The following is an 18,671-nucleotide window of genomic DNA, read 5'->3' as shown; positions in this document are numbered from 1 at the left end:
TGTACATCAAAACCTGATCACAACTGGACCTGTCAATAAGCAGAATGTGAAAATGTTTTGTAGTTCTTTCATACTGCTGGGCTCGCTTTTCTTTCCCTGCATTTATGTGTGTTTTTTATAAGTGGATGAAATAGGTAAGAGCCTCATAATATGCTGAAAGACAAGAAAATATGAGAGCACTTGTATGTTTTGATCTAATGTGATGCAGAATAGCCTTTCAGACTTGAGCTGAGGCAGACTTGCCTCGAGCTGAGGCAGACTCAACAAAGGAATATTGGCACTGCAGAAATTATTTGCACACACATGAGCTGCCTGGGAAATACAAGTTTACAGAGAGTGTAAGAGAGAAAAGAGTAGATTTTAAATGCCTGGAGGAAAAAATACGAAGAAAAGAATATGCTGACTTCTGCTTGAAGGCTTAATCAACTTCGGCCTGAGCCTTCTGGCCTGAGGAACTTTGGATCCTGCTACCCAATGGACTAGACACATACATTTGTTTCAGAAAGGCTTGCCTTGTTGTAGAGCATTGCTGACTGTCTGACTTCTTTAAAAGAAGACAAGGGCTCTGATTCAGCATTGAACTCATTCACTGATCTATGGAATGAAGTATGTGTGGCTCCAGCGAGGAATGGAGGAAGACTGCAGATCATGAATGAGGGTAGTGGCAAGGAGGAACCTGGTCATCTTCCCTGAATGTTTTAGAGAGAGAGTAGTTTGTCTGAGAATGGAGAATGTGAGGAGACTTGGAAGCAGCTAGAGAAACTAGCCCGTGTTTAAAGGTGAGTCCAGATTCTTCCAAGAGGAACACAGTGACAAGACAAGACAAAGTGCACCAAGCACAATGTGGGAAATTCTCATTTGTTAGGATTTTTTTTCTCACTGGGAGGGTTATGTAGCACTGGAATCAATGACCAGAGAGTGCAGGATCTCCAGCCTTGGAAATAACCAGATCTTGACTGGATATCAGTCAAGAACAAATGTGACCTCAGCAGCCCTACTCTGAGCAAGTAGTTGTCACATATAACCTATGGAGGTCCCTTCCAGCCTGAATTATTCTGTGATTTTGAGTCAGATCCTACAGCTGGCAATGGAAGGACCTTAGCTATCATGCTTGAGGGTAGGGGTAGTGTGAGTATCTGACTCATGACTAGACTGGAGTCATTGATTAATTCAGTGTATTTCATGACTGTATGTCAAATTTTATGGGGAACCTGACAGCTATGAACTTTCTGGCTCTGGAAGGCAAGAAATTATTTGCTGACTCATATCACTAATAAATGCTGGTATTTATCCTATCCAGCACTGGCAGATGATACCTTTGAACTTTTCATGATGCTTTGAACCAGGGCAAGAGATTAGTTCCTGTGAAAAGGCTTTTTCATACATGCTCTGACCCAAATTTTCAAAGCCTCCAGTTCCCCAGCTGAAACTTGGTCTGCGGGAAAAAGCTTCAAGCAAATGGCAGTGGGATGGATCAAAATGAATGCTCTGAGCATTCCTGAGGGATTCTCTGGGGACAAAGCTGTCTGTTGGCTCTTCATTGCAATGGTAACGCTCTATGTTGCAGTGGATAAATTAATGGATTGCTGTTTACATCAGTATTCCCTGCTGAAAAGCAAAACTCAAGGAACAGCTCTGCTATTTTATTTGCTTTATGTGGGAACATGGCCAGTGATGCCCATAATTCATACTATGATATGACTAGAACTCTGATATGTCACAGAACATTTCAAAATTGAGACTGACAACTTCTGGAATTAAGTTTAACTGTGGATGTGTTTTGTTAACCATATTATGTACTTATAGCAGCTTTTTATAACTGAAGAACAAGAAGATGACTTCTCATTATCTAGCTACATAAGTGCTACTAACAAAGGGGCAGCTGTAGTTTAATTTGGACAAAAATCTCTGTTTCAGTTATATTCAAAATACAGAATTTCATGGAGGTGTGTTTTCATTTGCACACCCATAGCATAGATAGGGGGTTGGAGGTACCAAGAGCAGTACCTCAGACTGCTGTAGCAGCTGCCTGTATGTTTGTACCACAGAAACATTTTCTTGCCTTGGAATGGATGAGTGCATGTGTATACACTGCCTGATCACTCCTGTCATGCACAGCCTGGCAGAGACGTGGTGTTTCCTACATGAACTGCCATTTCTTCCCAGATCATGAGTGAAAGGCTAAACATGAAGCAGAGACTAACAAGATTCCAGTTCTGCAGTTTTCATTTTCAGCAGTTTGTATTCTGCCACATACCCAACACTCTTTCTTGAGGGAAAAAACCCAACATAATTAACATGGGATAGATTTTGTTCAACGTACTCTGTTTCCTTCCATCATTATATTTGCTAGAGGAACTATTTAGAGAGAAGCTTTCTCACGGTATTGTGTACAATCCAAGTGTTTTTAGTTTGTCAGGGGATTTTTTTGGTTTGTTTGGTGTTTTTAATTTGTTTTTAAGAAAGCACCGTTTTAGAGGTTACATTTTCAGAAGCCATTGGATTTCAGCCATTTCAGATACATAGTGAAAAGGGAGGAGACAGTAAGAACTTAAAGAGATTATTATTTTTCACATTACTGGCAGGAACATCCTCATCTGAGTTCCATTAGAGAGGTAACTGCCTACATTAATAAAATAAACCAATATATAATCACTACCAGTCTTAATGCTTGGGCTGAATGACTTAATTTAGTAACTCGTTTATGATGTGTTTTAGTAGCATGGCCTCTCTTATGTTATCTGAGTAAATAGAACAGATGCAGATGCTTGCCAGAGGTTCATAGTTTCATAAACTCGTCTTTACAGACTAGCTTGAATATGCCTTATAAATTCACTGGTCTTCACTCACTGGACTCAGTCTTCAAAGTAGGCACGAAATATTTATACTTACAGATCCAGTTGTTGTAACTCACATCAGTCAAACAGCAAGAATGAGCTAGGCAAAGAAACAAGAGTAGCACATAAATCACCTTTTTTATTAATAATTTTCCACTGCCTTTACTGAAGCTGTTTTCTTTCAGAGTCTGAGACATGGGGAGGAGTTATCTTGCTAGATTTGTAGAGCCATTTTCAGTTTGTTACAGATCTAATTACCTAATTGAGGGACAACCAGTTTAGAGATGAACAGAACTTTTTCTCTGTGGTTTGTGTTTCTTTCTGTGGTTCCCTCTGAGATTTCCATATTTTCTTCTGTATGGGGGAATCCATCTCCAGTGAAAGGCGACTGTGTGCTTTGGAGTATATTTTTTTGCTGAGGATGGTGAGCAATATGTGCTGTGTATCAGTAGTCCTAAATAAAAGCAAATCCATTAAAAAATCCAGTAACCAATTCAGTTCTCCAAATAAAACCAATGGAAGTAAATAAGGCAAACCACGTCACCCTTCAGCCCCTGCACCAGGAGGGTTCCCAGGTGAAGGCAGGCAATGGTTGCATCTTGAGCAAATCCCTGAGCATGCCAACGACTGGTCCAGTCTCACAACAAAGCTACTGGGCACAGGCCACTAGCCTGGAGGTCAGCGTGGCATCTGTGTGATAGGTAGCTGGGTTGCTGGGATAGGCAGAGACATCCCAACATCCTTCTGTGCTCAGCAGCAGTCTCAAAACTTTCCAGAGGAGCGGGACCTGCCAAACATGACTGCTCTCATCACTGCTCAGCACCATCTCTGCCAGCAGAAGAAATAATGACATCTGTCTCAAGACTTGTCTTTTTAACACCAGTAACGTAATTTCTTCCTCTTCCAAAATTGATTCATTTGATGCCCTAAGTTTCAGCTGGTTTTCCACGAGCATATTATTTTCTTTGAGAATGAACTCACGTTTTCCAGTTGAGTTCTTGATTAGTCTAATGAATTTTCCTCCTTTCTCATCATCAAACACACTTTCCCAGATGATGGGGAGGTTCATCTCTTAAGGAAAATGACTCTTCTCTGACACAGAAAAAGTTTTAAACGAAGATTTTAAAAGTGTCTGATGATTATGGGGTTCTCAATATTTCAAGTACTAAGTTTAAAGTGTTGTAAAGTGACAGTAAATGTTGGATATCTGCCCTCTGATCCCTGATGCTATTTATTTGAGGTGTCCTAAATTGGCATAGAAGACCATCATTCATTTTTGACCCAAAGCATCTCAGACATTCAAAAATCTCATTCCCAAACTTCTAATTCTTTCCCAGTTCAGAAGGCTGTCTGAAAGTTGCCAAGTATGAAGTTTAAAACAAACAGATAAGTAAATATTTGGACCTTTTTAATTGCTTCATGTTTCCTGAATTTTCAGGATTCATATTTTCAATCTAATTATTTCTGGCTTTTGGAGAGAGAAGGTTTCCCTTTCCCCTTTGTTTCTAACTAAGTAACTATCTAGGCTAACCTGTCAAAAAAAAAAAAAATATATAGAAAAAATTCACAATTGAAGGAACTTTGCTAAATGGGATAAATCTGCCTACAGCCCAGGCCTGAGCACAAAGCCTAGAGCCTTTACTCACCTTGACTCTCTACATCCAAGCTAACATCAGCTAGTTACTGTACAGGCATGGTGGCAGATCTTCTGTACCTGCCTAACACAAATCTCTTGCTCCCTGTCTTTCTGCACAGCATCTCCTGTGGTCACAGCTGAGACCCTGTGGTGCCCAGCTGATTGTTTTTGCCCAGACATTCTGCAGGACTCCATCATCCATCTCGGCATTCCACAATAAAGGGACTGGAGTGGGTAACTTCAATGTTTCATTTGGGAGGTGTGACTCACATTACTTTTTACCTGTCCTGCTTAATACAATTCATGTATTTCCATTTTTTAGGTTTATTGTTTGCTCTTGCTAGAAACTGATGATGTTAATGCTCACTTTGCTAGACCTGAATACCCAAAGACACTGTGAGTTTTCACCAACTGTTCCTTAAAGAACAACTCAATATGAGAAATCCTCCTACGAATCCTACACTTATCCATGTAATCAGCCCTGCCAATACACTGCAGACTGTAAACAGCCATAGAGAGGATTCCAAACAGTTAATGTCAAATAGCTCATTTTCTCTCATCTCCACACAAATTCCTGTCATGTTGCATTACATGTAAACAACTGAGAAACTTAATGAAATGCCTTTCAGTAAAAAACTCATATGGCTTTTCAGTCTGAACAGATTAATTGCAGTTTGTAACAATATAAAGTGATGCAATCTGATGGCAGTTTCTATTGTTCTTTAGGATAAAATATTTTATGTGAATGCAAAGCCAAGTTTTCTGCTGGCATGACTTTATTGAATTCCATGGAAAAATAAAATACTCATCTAAAATCTGTACTACGAAATACTAATCTAAAATCTAAAATCCATCGTGTACTGTTCTAGTAAATAAATTTTATAAGCTGTAAATTAGATGTGCCAGATCAGATTCCAGACCCCATGGAAATGTCCATATCAATGAAGAGAGGCAATAGGAATATTTTTATTTTGGAGGAGACACTTCTGAATGAATCTTTTAGCACTTTATGGTTTTGAAAGGGTTTCCTACTTCCATTTTTTCAATGCCCTGTCTTCATCTTGACATTGCGCTCTTTAAATCTGCTTGTCATTCTCTTTAGTTTCATTCCTATGTACTCCTGAGTTGTTTTTCTCTTCTTGCTGCAGGCATCGCTCCGGTGTTTTGTAGCAATCCTGTAGACCCAAGCCCAGAAGCCCTGCAACACAAGTTCTGCTTGCTGCCAACAGGGGTAACGCAAGGAACTTCCATGAAACCTCTCCAGGTGCATCTCTTACTGTATTTTTTATAAACCCAGTTTTCTTTAGTTTAGTTTTCTTTGTTTATTTTCCCAGTTTGCAGAATGCCATAATTGGGGGTGATCACTGCTTGAAGAGGCCAGAAGTTGTCTGTGGTGTTTTGAATCCCATGTAACTGCACCAGGGGAAAGGCTGAATTTTTTTTGGCAAGTGTGTGGGCTTGCCAATGCAACACCACTCTGTCCATGCTGCTGGACTAAAACTGAAGGTCACAAATATTCTACAGAAGCTGCCAATGTCTGATTGCCTGGCACACGTTTGAGTCATCAATATTCCAACAGAGTTTCACTTTTACAGGACTAGCATATTTTATGGAACAGGAGACATTTTTTATGTAATATTAGCAATATCACATTTAAGCGTTACAATACTGCCTGACACTGGGGACCAAGAGAAAAATACTTAATGGAAAAGTAGAAGCTGCTGCACTTTGAACTGAAGCTGTGTGTATTGGAAAGGGGGAGCATGTAGTTCACATCTCCACTGGGACATGTTACATATAGATCACGATAAAGCAGGCTGCAGAATTGGAGATGTTTAAATCAGCATTGTAAAATCCTGAAGAAGTGTAAGAAAATGAGGAAAAAAAAAAGTACATTATCCACATGTTGAGTCAGTACTTTGATATGTGTAGAATCTATAGAAATAGATTGTTTATCCCTGTCCATTTCTTTAAGATAGCCTCTTTATTTTCTGTGTCCACTCTGACTGGGTAGAAGCTTTTAGTTTTTGATGGGAGAGATTTTGAAATATGCTATTTTCACACTGCATGTAATAGCATGATTGGAAGGAAAATTACTGCAAATTCTTTCATTTCTGAGAGTGAAGATCTCTTCAATAGAACCACTATTGCTACCCATGTGGTTGGTCACTTGAGGGCTGTTTTCTTCATTTTATACAAGCAGATAGCTTGTATGCCATGACCCCTTAAGAAGTACACAGTTTCAATCTCAGATAGCATGTTTACATATAGTTTTTTCTTACTATGAACAACTTCAGATGAAATATTACTTAGTTGTCCAATAATTGCATGCAATTTTAGGATCAATTAATTCCCCTTTGAGTGACTTTACTACTCTAATGATTATTGAGGCATGGTACAGTATGTTTCTCCCATGAGAATGCTTAGCTCTTCTTAAGTCAGAGGCTGTTGGGAGTAAAAAAAAGCATCTGACAGAATCAGATTTTCATAAAATAAAAAAAAAGCACCCCCGTAAACATTTTTTTAGGAAACTTCAATGCTGTTTAAACGTTACTGATAATTTCTGCAGCTGGATAAACACCATTATTTTATAACTGTGGTAGAGCATGAGGCTACTGGAAAAAAATGTGGCTTTATATTGAATTTTCCTTAACTGAGCTTTCTCAAAGCAGTATGTTTAACAAGTCATGAGGTGACTGCATGGGCAAGAAAGATACATAGTAGAGAATGACAGAAATCAAAACTAAGAGGAACGAGGTTTTTTTAGACCCACTGTGGTCATTTCCAAACCTTGCCAGTCAAGTTCAGTTCTCTGTATATAGGTCAGATTTAACCAGAAGATTTATTTGTCACAATCAACTGAGTATCAGTAACTCTGAAAACAAGGGATTTTATTTTCCTCTCTCTTCAGATTCTGATTTATCTACTGAGTGGGGGATGGATCATTAGTGGAGAACAAGTGCCACCAGTGGTGACCAAAAGCTATGGTCACCTAACCACCCCCTGAAGTGCCTGATGAAGTACCCAGGAGTGCACATCTGTTGTGTGAAAACCCTGATGGTGGGCAGCACTTGGAGCTGTCATCAGCAACTGGTCCTTTAGTACTTCTTCAAGCAAGTGCTGCAAACACAGGGAGGACAGGACACCCTTTCCCTACCCCTGCTGTAAAAGTGATGCGCATAAATGGGTGAGCTCGATTGTCCCATATTTCAGGCCAACATCTTTCACAAGCATTTCAGGAACAGCTTCAAAGGCATGCAGCTCGAACTAATGAGAAGCGTACAGGAGGTCAGAATTACTGTCTAGTCTTGGAAAAATCAGAATATATATTCTTTTTTCTTTTTCTGTTTTTATCAGGCATTTTTCTTTAAAATAGATAAGCAACTTCTTTTATAAGAAACCTGGAAATGATTGCTTAAAATTAGTAAGTTACAATTCCAATGAATGGCCTATCTGGAGCAGCTGGGTTTAAACACTCAAGGGAGAAGTTGGGGAAAGGAAAGGGAAAAAACAGGAGTACATGATTGTTTCTGTGCTGATTCACAGATCTGTTTGCCATCAAATCTGTCATTGTGGTGGTGACATGGACTTGTTACAGCTAAAAGCAAAGAATGCAGAAAGTAAGAGCATTTGACCCTAAAGCCCAAAGTACTCAAAGGTTTAGTGTTTTGAGTAAGGCAATGATCCAAAGCCTATAAAAGCAGAAGAAAAATAGCCTTTAGCTTCAGTGGGCATTGCATCAGGCCTTCAGATGACTGGCAATCAGCAGACTTCATGCTGTGTAATTCTTTATGAAAGAAGCATTAGTTCTCCAACACACAGTCAGCTGAGGAGGAATAAGACATGCTGTGTCTTTGCAACTTACCCTTCTGGTCAGCAGACATCCCCATCACTGAGGGTGATGTAGATATTCTTGCACAACTGGTGAAAAGGCATCCAGCTGTGCTTTGCAACTGCTGCTTCCCGCTAAGCCATCACTAGAGAGAGAATTAGCAGAGACTCCATTGTCACATACCCTAGATCTGAACCCTGGGTTATATTTAAACGAGCATAGGAAAGAGTCTGAAGACTCTATGACCCTGGTGAATTGGGGGATTGCTTTTTCTAAACTGGAAGGCAAACGTCGGAAGATCAGATTACAAGTGACTACACGAATGTTTTCTCTTCATGGTGGGTCAGCTGGAGTTCAGGCTCTGTAAATTCCAAGGAGGTGGTTCCAGAGCAGTTTAAGCACTTCAGCAATTCCTAGCACCGGTGGTCTCAGCTTGGGAAGGATTTCATAACATGTCTGAAAGCCAAAGGCTTCTTTGCTAATTTAATAAAGAGTGAACCAGTGGGTAAGTCCCTAGAAAATAGACTAAATCAGCCTAATTTGTTATATAATCCCTTTTTAATGTGGAGAATTAAGGTGACGGCAAGATGACTACGTGTTTAATTCTCCAAATAATTACTGGTGGGTATTGACATTAAAGATGGGAGAGAGTGAGTGAATTTCTGTTTGTAGTTTTCAGCATGTGCCAAACTCTTACTTCATACCACTGAGAAAAGGCTGGAAGTTGTGTGTTCCATATGCATGAAGTAACAGTTGGCACAAATCACCAAGGGGAGAAAATTAAAAGCCACTAAAGCCCAGCAACCCAAACTGTCACTTGCTGACAATTTTTTGACTCTCTCTATGAAAAAAAAAAAACCAAACCAAAAAAACAATACGTAAAGGCCTCATGCAGGGTATTCCACCTGAGTAAACCCTAGTGTCTGGTCCTCCTCAAGGCAAATAATGTGCTGAGAAGGCAGCAATAGTCTCAGTTTTCCAATCTCCTCCTCTAGTCCCTTGGGAAGTGCAGTCACAGACAGCCCCAGAGTGGGGTGAGAGTGGAGCAAGGGAGGATGACACTGCTTGGCTCAAGTTGGTTCTTTCTTCTCCTGGCACTCTTGGCCATGAAAAACCTGTTCTTCCCCATTGCTAGGAATGTAGGTGCTTCGTGACTAACAGTGTCTGTCCTGCTTGGGGCAACTCTGCCGTATGGATCAGGATAATGGAGTTTACATCCTTCCCTTGCCAGCACTGCTGGATTCACCTCAAAACATCAGGAGATAGCTGTATCTGCACAACCTACCTCTAACTCATGTGTCCTTACACAGGCCTGGGATGACTTTGGCATTTGGGCCATGGCTGCCAGGGCCCTGGAGGTACCAAGGGGCCCTACTGTTGTGTCCAGTCCCTGCTCAACCTTCCCAAGGATCAGTAGCCCATGTCAGCCCCCTGATCTCATCAGCCTCTGCCCCAGTGATGTCACAGCAGGGCCAGGCTCCATCTGCCCACAGATCTGCCCTGGCCATGGGCCCCACAGAGCCAGACCCACATCCCATCCTGTCAGCACATCCCATGTGGTGTCCTGGCCATGGCCATGGGTTACACGAGTTACCTCATTTTTTGTTCAAAATTATGTCCTGTGCTTGTAGGATTTGATACCATCTAAGTCTTCCCTGTCACTTCTGTAAGTAAATATGTGAATAAGTATATTTATTGATATTCAAAACATGTATATGACATATGGGGTAAGGTATACAGATGTACTGTGTGTTGTTCACTCAGGAATCACACAAATAGATACTTTCCTCCTATTTTGTTGATGGCTGAATATTACTTGTAAGCCAAAGCTAGCTTGTTTAAAACACTCCCTGATTTTATTTTTAAAGAAAGAAATTGTTTTTGCTGTTTGGCATGTTTCTGATTTTCAGACCATGATGATTTTCTGTGTGGTTCACTGTAGTCTTCCTACAACTGACAGCTTATTATCTCACCTTATGAAAATCATGCATGACTTCTGGGAGTCATCTATCAAAAGGAGAGAACACACAACATACTGAGAAGCTGGTACCTTCTCTCTAATTTTCCAGGTTGATGGCTGTTCAATGAACCTATTAACTGCCTGAAGTGACTTGCATCTTTACAGGTATGGGACTGCATTGTCTTTCTTTGTTGTGTTTAAATGGCAAACGCTACCCCGTGTAGTGTCCTGGTTTAACTTCATTTCTGGTCTGGTGGTTTCCAAATGCATCTGGCTTCACTCTCATTGGACAGTAGACTCCTTTGTGTGCCTTCAGAAGTAATGGCTGTAGGTGAACATTTCCGCTTTCCCTTATCTCCCATTCTCTGAAAACTGCCTTGGTTCAAGGTTTATGCCTTTCAGTGGAACACTTAAGCACACACCTGGCTCTAAGCACTTCACTCCTGTCATTTCACTGAACAGAGATGGATTTAAGTGACTACTCATAGTTCATGGCTTGCCAGAACTTCGACAGTTTCTTTTGCAGAGGTCAGATAAGATAAAAGTTAGGAGCCAGATCTGACAGTCCTCTGCCTGGGGTTTAGTTTGCTTTCTGGTAGTGATGGGCAACACCATTCAAATCTTTCATGATACTCCCATGTAAGGATTGATGGGGCCCTAGTTCCAGCTGCTAATTGAAGGTTAAGGAAAGGTAATAGAGCATACTCTACTCTCATTTATACCAGGTAAAAACATCATATGAGTTGCTGGCGCTGTTCTTGTCTGTGCTACTGCAACAACAAAAGGAGTCAGAAAACTGCAAAGGAATCTCTTTGGCAGCCCTGTGCCCCTGCTCTGCTCCTCGTGCTGGCAGCACAGCTGAGCACCAATGGGAGTGTGGTCACTCAAAAGCTCTGGGCTACTAGTGTAGCCCTGGCAGGGCTAAGTGGCATGGCTCTGCAGAGAAGCCCTGTGGCTGCTGTGGTACCAGGTGCTGGAGTCATGGACAAGCTGCACTTGTGCCCCTGTGCCACCCTGATTATAATTGTGGCCATCTGGAATGGCTAAAACTGAGGCAAAAACTGGGCAACTTTGTTGACATGGGACTTTTAAGTTGTGTGGAAAATGATGGACAAGTTGGAGAAGAAGCTCACTAGTCAACCACATTGGGAATCCCTCTTTATGAACACAAGTGATATCTTTTGTGGCACTGCCTTGGATAGCTGTGTTGTGCAAATTCCCAGCTCTTTAGAGATCCAGTGGACTATCAGACAAAAAAGAAACCCACCACACTGTATGTCATTCTGGGTACATTCTTGCTGTGAATGAACACAAAGACCTATTCATCACTCCTAGTGCTCACATAACTGACAGATTAAATCATTCTCTGGCTGTGATGATGACAGTGGTCCAACAGCTAATGCTGTCTAACAGTCTCCATTAGAAGGCCTTCTTTTCGGTTGTTTATAATTTTGCCAGACTTCAGCTGCTTGAGCTGGATTTTCCCATGCCATATGTCACCAGAAACTGAAGTTTTGTGTGGAAGGGCCTAGATAAATAGTCATGGCATTGCCAAGCTCATGCATCACTGAAAAGTCACTTGAACACAAGTTTTCAGGGAATAGCTGTACATTTCTCATTTCTTGAGGGAGCAGGAAAAACATCTGGAGATATATGCTCCCCAGTGGTCTGTGCTCAGGCTGAAGTTAGAGTTGCTGCTAAACAGCAAGAGGTTCCATATCCAAGGCTGTCAAGTTGCTAGATACTCTTGACACTTGTAACCTTTTGCAAACTGACCAATGTCTTTTGAGGTTGTACTTTGTCCACTGACATATTTAGTTCCATATTGTAGTCCATGTTGTCAACAGAAGTTGTTTTAAGTAGGCTGAGATTATGCTACCAGGGAGCACAGTTCAGGAAGATGGCGTCTAAATGGCTTAAGTTTTAGCACGTGGTATTATGGCTTTATAGCTTTCTTCTGCTCACCCTTTTCCTTCTTCACAGCTGTCCAGTTGTCATATTTCTGACCAGCAATCCCTGTCATATAGGATCAGGACCAGATTTTCAGATCTCCATGCTGGTCTGAACACCAGGCTGATGTTGGTAGATCCCGGAGGTCAGTTAGCTTGGCAGCTTTTAGAATGGCTTTTATTTGGTCCACTAAAGCAACGTTGGTATTTTTTCCTCTGCATTTCCAAACAGTACTGCAGAGGTCAACAGGAAGAGCTTTCGGGCTGAAAAGTACAACAGCATTGTCCCCGGGTGAGGTGGTTGTGTTGGGAGGACATTTGGTGACAAGAAATAAGTGGCATGGGTGTGGGTCAGGAGTGAGGTGGGGTTTAACAGATCTAATGTAACTTTGAGGATGATATGTATTTCTGTGAGTAGTATCTGCAGATGACAGCTCAATTCCACATTGGGTGAAAACATGCTCTCTGATCTGCAGCCTATATAACCCTTTCTCATTCCCTACAGATATTTTTATTAAGTGAGCTTTACAAGGACCTAGAAAGAACCTGTACCTGTCACAAGAATCTGAGAAGGCTTATGTAAGGTCCCCAGAGCAGTTTTTCCTTAACATTATCCAACCCAGAAAATTTCCGGATTTCAGTAAAAACTGTGTGTGCTGTGTTTTCCCAAGCTGGGCATCAATGTGAATTGTAGGAGCTATTGGCTAGGAAGTATCTAGAAGCAGACTTTACAACCACACAGAATGCTTTCATTTAACTACCCGTGCTACTGGACCTTCACATGATTTAGAGCTCTGACAAACCTGAATTCCCATTAAACTAGATAGCTTGGATCCAATTAGTGGCATTATCTCAGGAAGACAGTGTTCTGGATGGCCTGCCAACAATAGCTGGCCATTGACTGCTCTGCTTTGCAGGGGGGTTTGCAGGTGTGCTGTGTTCTGTTACGGCAGTGCCATGGTGTTACCAGTACCTTGGATGGCTCATTTAATGCTAGTTCAATATGTCAGTGCCATGCTGCAGTTTTAATAAGGTCAGCGGTAGAGGCACAGCTGCAGTCAGAAATTTTCATCATTCTGCACTACCAACATGGTGTAATACACTGTGCAGATCCTTAAGCCAAGACTTTAGGAAATTAATCTGGATCCTATAAACATTTTAATGGGAGGAAGCAAAAAGACTTGCATGACCTGACAGATCTTTTTGGCTTATAGGTAGGACTTCATATGGAGGAAGTGGTCTTTTCCCTTGGTGACAATAAAAGTACTTTATATTTTTGCTGCAATGGAAAGATCATGCATTATATAGATCCCATTGAACAGTATTCAGTAAAATGCAGATGTCCTTAAGTTTTCATTATAAACTTTATTTTATTCCTGTTCCTCACATTGCCAAAATCAGCCCTGTTCAGCTACAGCTTCACAGGCATAATCTTATTCTGGGACCAATTTTTTGGAAGAGTTGAAGGAAATTGGTCAAGGTGTTTAAGAGAGATGATGGCTAAAAAAAATGAGATCATCTGCTTGGAGAGTTTCCTAAAGACTTTTTGGTTTGTCATATCCTCAAAATTCATTTGCCTAGAGATTGAAAAAATATTTCAGATCTGTTGGTCTTGGCTAGAAATGGTGCCTATGAATAGTTTTAGGCTGTCTGGTGACAGAATTATTTGGTTATTGAAAGTGGTTCCTGCCTCAGTGTGTGTACGTATATGTGTTATGTGCTCTTTGGAGATCTTAACTCAACTAGTCAGTGCCAATGTGCTCATAAATTTATGGTGTCATATGTCAGGTTTCTAAACAACTCTGCATGCATTCTAAACAGACATGTTTCTGCTCTGAGACTCATCCTATCTGCAGGTACTGCTGTCTAAAATCCTCACTTATGTGTTTCCTGACTCGCACTGCAATCCATGCTGAAGCTGACAGCATGGCTTTACAGTCCCTTCTGCACAGTCCCTGGAGACCTCTCCCAAAGGTTACAGCATTCAAAGCTCATTCTACTCATCTCAGTGTTTTTTCGTGTCAAAAAATTCACACCTGCCCTGATTTGTGCCAATATGTCAGTCTCTGATGGCTGTGAGCCACACATGATGAGACTTAAGTCAATATTATTTTTCAGCATATGTGTTTTGTGGTTTATTTCTGGTTTTATGGCAAAGTAAGTTCTGAGGCACAGTGTTCTATTTTTAAAGAGGATTTATTTCAAAATATGTGCTTAGAACTTTCTCATAATTGCATCATTTTAAAGATGGTTCTTGAAGTGTGACCAAAACCAGAAGCAAACATTCATTAGACAATTTTCAGCATCTCTCACTCTAAAAAGAACATGAAATATGGAAACAGTATAGTTGTGCTATGCCACTGCACTAATGTGCTCTCCTTGGATCACTCACCCACTGCATCACCCCCTTAGTTTGTACTGAAGGTTATAGCAGAGCAACGTGAACAGTCAGGTCTGCCCAGCACGTACCATTGACAATGGGACATGGGACATGTTCCGTGAGACCTTGGCTTTAGTTAATAATGTTCCCAGATTTTAACATTTAAGCCTTGATCTTTCTGATCTCCTGACTTAGTTGGTTTTGTTGTCGCTGCAGTAAAGCCCCTGACCTACAAATTGCTGGAACCGTGTGTGTAATTAGAAGTACGATACCATTCTTTCTCTATCTATTATTCCATCAGCATCTGTTATTGACCACTGTTTGGAGCAAGCTCTTGGGCTAGATGGACCTTGGTTTTTACTCAGTATTAATGTTCTTACACTGTATTCTCAGTTAAATAGTTGACTACTTGCTGAAAACAGGGCTAGGATTTTTCTTTGTCATTTTAAAGATTTAACAGTCGTTTTAGTGTTGGTTTTTTGGTGTGTTTTGGGGGGGTTTGTTGTGTTTGTGGGTTTTTTTAAAGAAGATTTGGTATTTCTGTGCTCCGGATCTAGGACCTGAATCACAAGTGAAGCATTATGTTGAAGTCAGGGATAGGCTTTTCTCTCCCATTCTGGTTCAAAGTGTTCACTTCTGGCTCTTGGCAACCCCATTTTGAATGTGCTCAGTAGAAACTATGAGGGGTTTTGCACTTAGGTGCTGTTGACAGTGATCATACCCTGACAGGACTGAGCAGGACGCTGCTGGTTGCAGCCTGTTCTGCCATGCAGCACAGGAACTGACTGCAGCAGGACTCTCCCAGTGGCCACTGTCTCCTGGGAATGAAGAACTGCCTGATGGGAAGGCAGAAATGACGAACAAGTTTTCAGGGGCTTCCAAGAGGGAAAATGGGCTATGATGGTTAGAAGGTGAGATGTAAAACTGACATCTAGATGAATTAGGGGGGAGCTGGAATATGGCTGGCTTCATAATAGTCTACAGATATGATAAAGAAAAGAGAAAGGCCTCACAACAGGGAGAGAGGAAGATGGACTGTGTGATTCTGGAGAAGACTTCTCTGAAACCTGGAGCTGAGTACAGGATTCCTGAGTTATTGACAGTTATTGACTCACTGAGAGACAGACTTTCACTAGAGGGAATCATTAACTCCACCCTTCTATCCCGAGACCAAATTGCAATCATGTCATCCCAAGCTATCATTGATATTGAAGTTTTGTCCAATGACTAATCTAAATCTCCCAATCTGTTTGGTTTATGCTTCTTCATGTTTTATTCTTCCTGATCTTTCCACCAAGGACATATTAGTTCCTTTGAAACAGCTTTTTAGTTGAAGATTATTAACCTTCCTTCTTCTTGGTTGTTACCTCTTCAGAAAAAAACCTCACATTTCTCACAGTCTTTCCTCATGTTTTCTGGACCTCTGTCAATTTTTACCCATCTTCTTTGCCAATTCTTTCATCTCTTTCATGAAGTACAGTGCACTAAACAGGTCACAGTCTTCCAGGTGAATCTTTGACTGTGGGGATCGGCCCACATGGACTCTTTCAGTAGTCTTTAAGACCCTTTAGACATCCCAATGGCTTTGCCATGCATGCTTGTTCCACCATAGTACCCTATCTTTTCTCTTGTGAAGTGGTACTTAAACAGTTTTGCAAGTACAGATGAGTATTTCTGTGTAAGCATTTTGTACTACTGTATTCCATCCATTTTGATGACTTCTCTAAATATATCATCTTAAATTCTAATTTTTTTATCATCTGTAACATCTGCAGTCCTTCCTTGCTCCATCTGCAAGACTCATACTTCATATTCCATCTTCTATGCCTTCACTGAAAACATTGAATGAAACTTGATCTGAGACCAAGGCCCACAGAATTCCTTGCAAAACACACATATTTTGATAGGTTTTGATGGAATTACCCTGTGTATACAATTATCCAACTAGACTTGACCTCCTGCCCCTTCCCACAGCAGTTTCATTTAGATCACAGTTCACTAGCCTGTTCATAAGGATATTATAGGAAGTACTGCTAAAGGCCCTGCAAAAATTAAATAAAAAAAAATAAATTCAAGATATGTGACATCTGCAGCTAGTACTTCAATGTCCTTTTAAGACTCTTAGAGTGAAGTTGCTGAGGCTCAGACTCAGGAAGACATCTAACATAACTGGTTACTCTCTAAGCAAGTTTTGCATATTTTAGGCTGAAATTTTACCATCTAAATAATTGCACTGTCTGGTTGCTGTTGACCTTTCTAGTAAAGATTGATGAAAAAGGGAGAAAAAAAGGGCATTAAACTCTACCACTTCCTTAACATTCTCTGCTGATAGCACACCCTCATCATTGACTACTGATCCAAACTTCCCTTTGTTTTTCTCTTAACACCTTACCTGTTAAATTTCTTTTATTTTTGGTAAGTTTTGCTAGTGGCATCTAGTGCATTTTGTCTTTACTAATTCCATAAACTCCCCCACACACACCCTCCCATGAATGGAGTATTGTGCTGGGTTCTCAACCAGCTGTCCTAGTTTCTGCTTTACAGATATCTCTCTCTCTTCTGCTTGAGGTCAATTAAAAGGTTGTGAATTAGCTGACTTCTGCAAAATTTCCTTCCATTCCCCTAAAATGCCATAGGTTGCACTTGGTTTCTTATTAACATTTCTTGAATGAACTGACAACTCTTCATAATCTGTTTTTGCCTTAGATTTGTCTCTTATGAGATCTTCCCTACCAATTCTCTGAGTTTATTGACATCTGCCTTCTTGAAATCTAGTGCTGTCAGTCACTCAGATCAAGTGGCAGAAGATGACACTATGTTTGCTGCAGTGCTGATTCCTTGTAAAATGTCATATCTGGCAGCAGACTTTGAGTCATATGTTACACTGCCCTCTACCTACATGCAAAACTGCTGTTCAGCAGAGGGAGGTTGTGACAATTACAGTGTGTACTGGCACTTAAGATTTAGGCTGCTGTTCAGAATTTATCATAGAAAAAAAGTAACTTCAGATAAACCTTCCTTAAGGCATTAATAACTGCCCTTAAAATGAATCTCCATTAATGTGGATAGAGGAACTGCACTAATGAAGTGTTTAGAACACAAATTCCTTGTGATAATAAATAATCCAGACTAAGGTATGCAATGATCCTTGCCCTTCTTTGTTTACTAAAAACTTCAAATGCTATGCAGCTTTTTCATGGTGCAATGGACAGACAGTGAGACTGTAATGGGGGAGAGGAAGTAACAAGCAATAAACATCACCTTAAGCAAAAATGGCTGATCAGACCATACTGGACCTGTGCCTTGTAAGAACAGTGACAGAAGCTCTTACTGACATCTAATACAAAAGCAGTAAGACTTCAGGTCCTCCTGAAACCCTCCAAAACTCTTTAATGTTGGTTGAGACCACTGTAGATACCTCATGGCCCCTCTCGTAGGTCAACTAGAAATGGTCAAGAAGTCAGGCCAAGCCTGGTGCTTATATTGGAAAGCTTCCTATTACACAATTATTTTAATGACAATATTACTATGGGGGTTTCTTTACTATCACTTCAAGTCGATTTGGATTCCCTTAACAATGAAAATTAATTACCAGTAACGAGTCCTAGCTGTAGTCAATTTTATGACAGATATAAACTAATAAAAATGTGGGCATCATACTATCAATATGGTGTTGGGAGACAGAGGAGCAAGCCTTTGCTGTAATCAGAATACTGGTGATGGTTTAGAGAAATCCAGTGGTTGTTGAACCACTCTATTACATGCCACAGGGACCTGATGTGTGGTGTCCATACGCTACCTAGTGGCTCTGTCGATTATGACATTATCCCTGAATTCTGCTTGTGAATTGTAGTATTAAAAATTATGTTAGATGAAATCAGGGTTCGTAAGTCTGTAACCATTCCCTAATGAATCTAAGACATTTTGAGGTCATAAGTGAATAATGGAAAAAACCAAAAAGGTAGTAAAGCCTGTGTGAATATGCAGACAAAACTCTTGATGGGGAGTTCTAGGCAGTCATTCCTGTCACTAACAGCATTCTGATGGGCACTGGTCAAGCAGTAAAGATCTTTCTCT

The 18,671-nt window shown here is 40.7% G+C and overlaps 1 long non-coding RNA gene across 3 annotated transcripts; it reads left to right on the top strand.

Annotated features, from left to right (window-relative positions):
- The first annotated feature begins 187 nt into the window (after window positions 1-187).
- On the top strand, window positions 188-10,588 carry LOC127469064 (uncharacterized). 3 transcript variants are annotated; one of them, XR_007903817.1, is made up of 5 exons: window positions 188-779; window positions 4,593-4,703; window positions 5,622-5,737; window positions 7,385-9,971; window positions 10,216-10,588. It is a non-coding gene; the product is annotated as an uncharacterized LOC127469064 (long non-coding RNA). The 3 variants fall into 3 exon arrangements; XR_007903818.1 differs by lacking the exon at window positions 188-779 and having other exon boundaries at window positions 4,380-4,703; XR_007903819.1 differs by lacking the exons at window positions 188-779; window positions 4,593-4,703 and adding an exon at window positions 4,823-4,869.
- Window positions 10,589-18,671: the final 8,083 nt, after the last annotated feature.

This window comes from Manacus candei, unplaced genomic scaffold (assembly GCF_025592945.1).
Source record: "Manacus candei isolate 608988 ecotype Guabito, Panama unplaced genomic scaffold, ASM2559294v1 h1tg000017l, whole genome shotgun sequence".
In the NCBI taxonomy this organism is placed as follows: Eukaryota; Metazoa; Chordata; class Aves; order Passeriformes; family Pipridae; genus Manacus; species Manacus candei.
The sequence above is the reverse complement of the archived record's forward strand: the minus strand, read 5'-3'. Positions and strand labels throughout refer to the sequence as shown.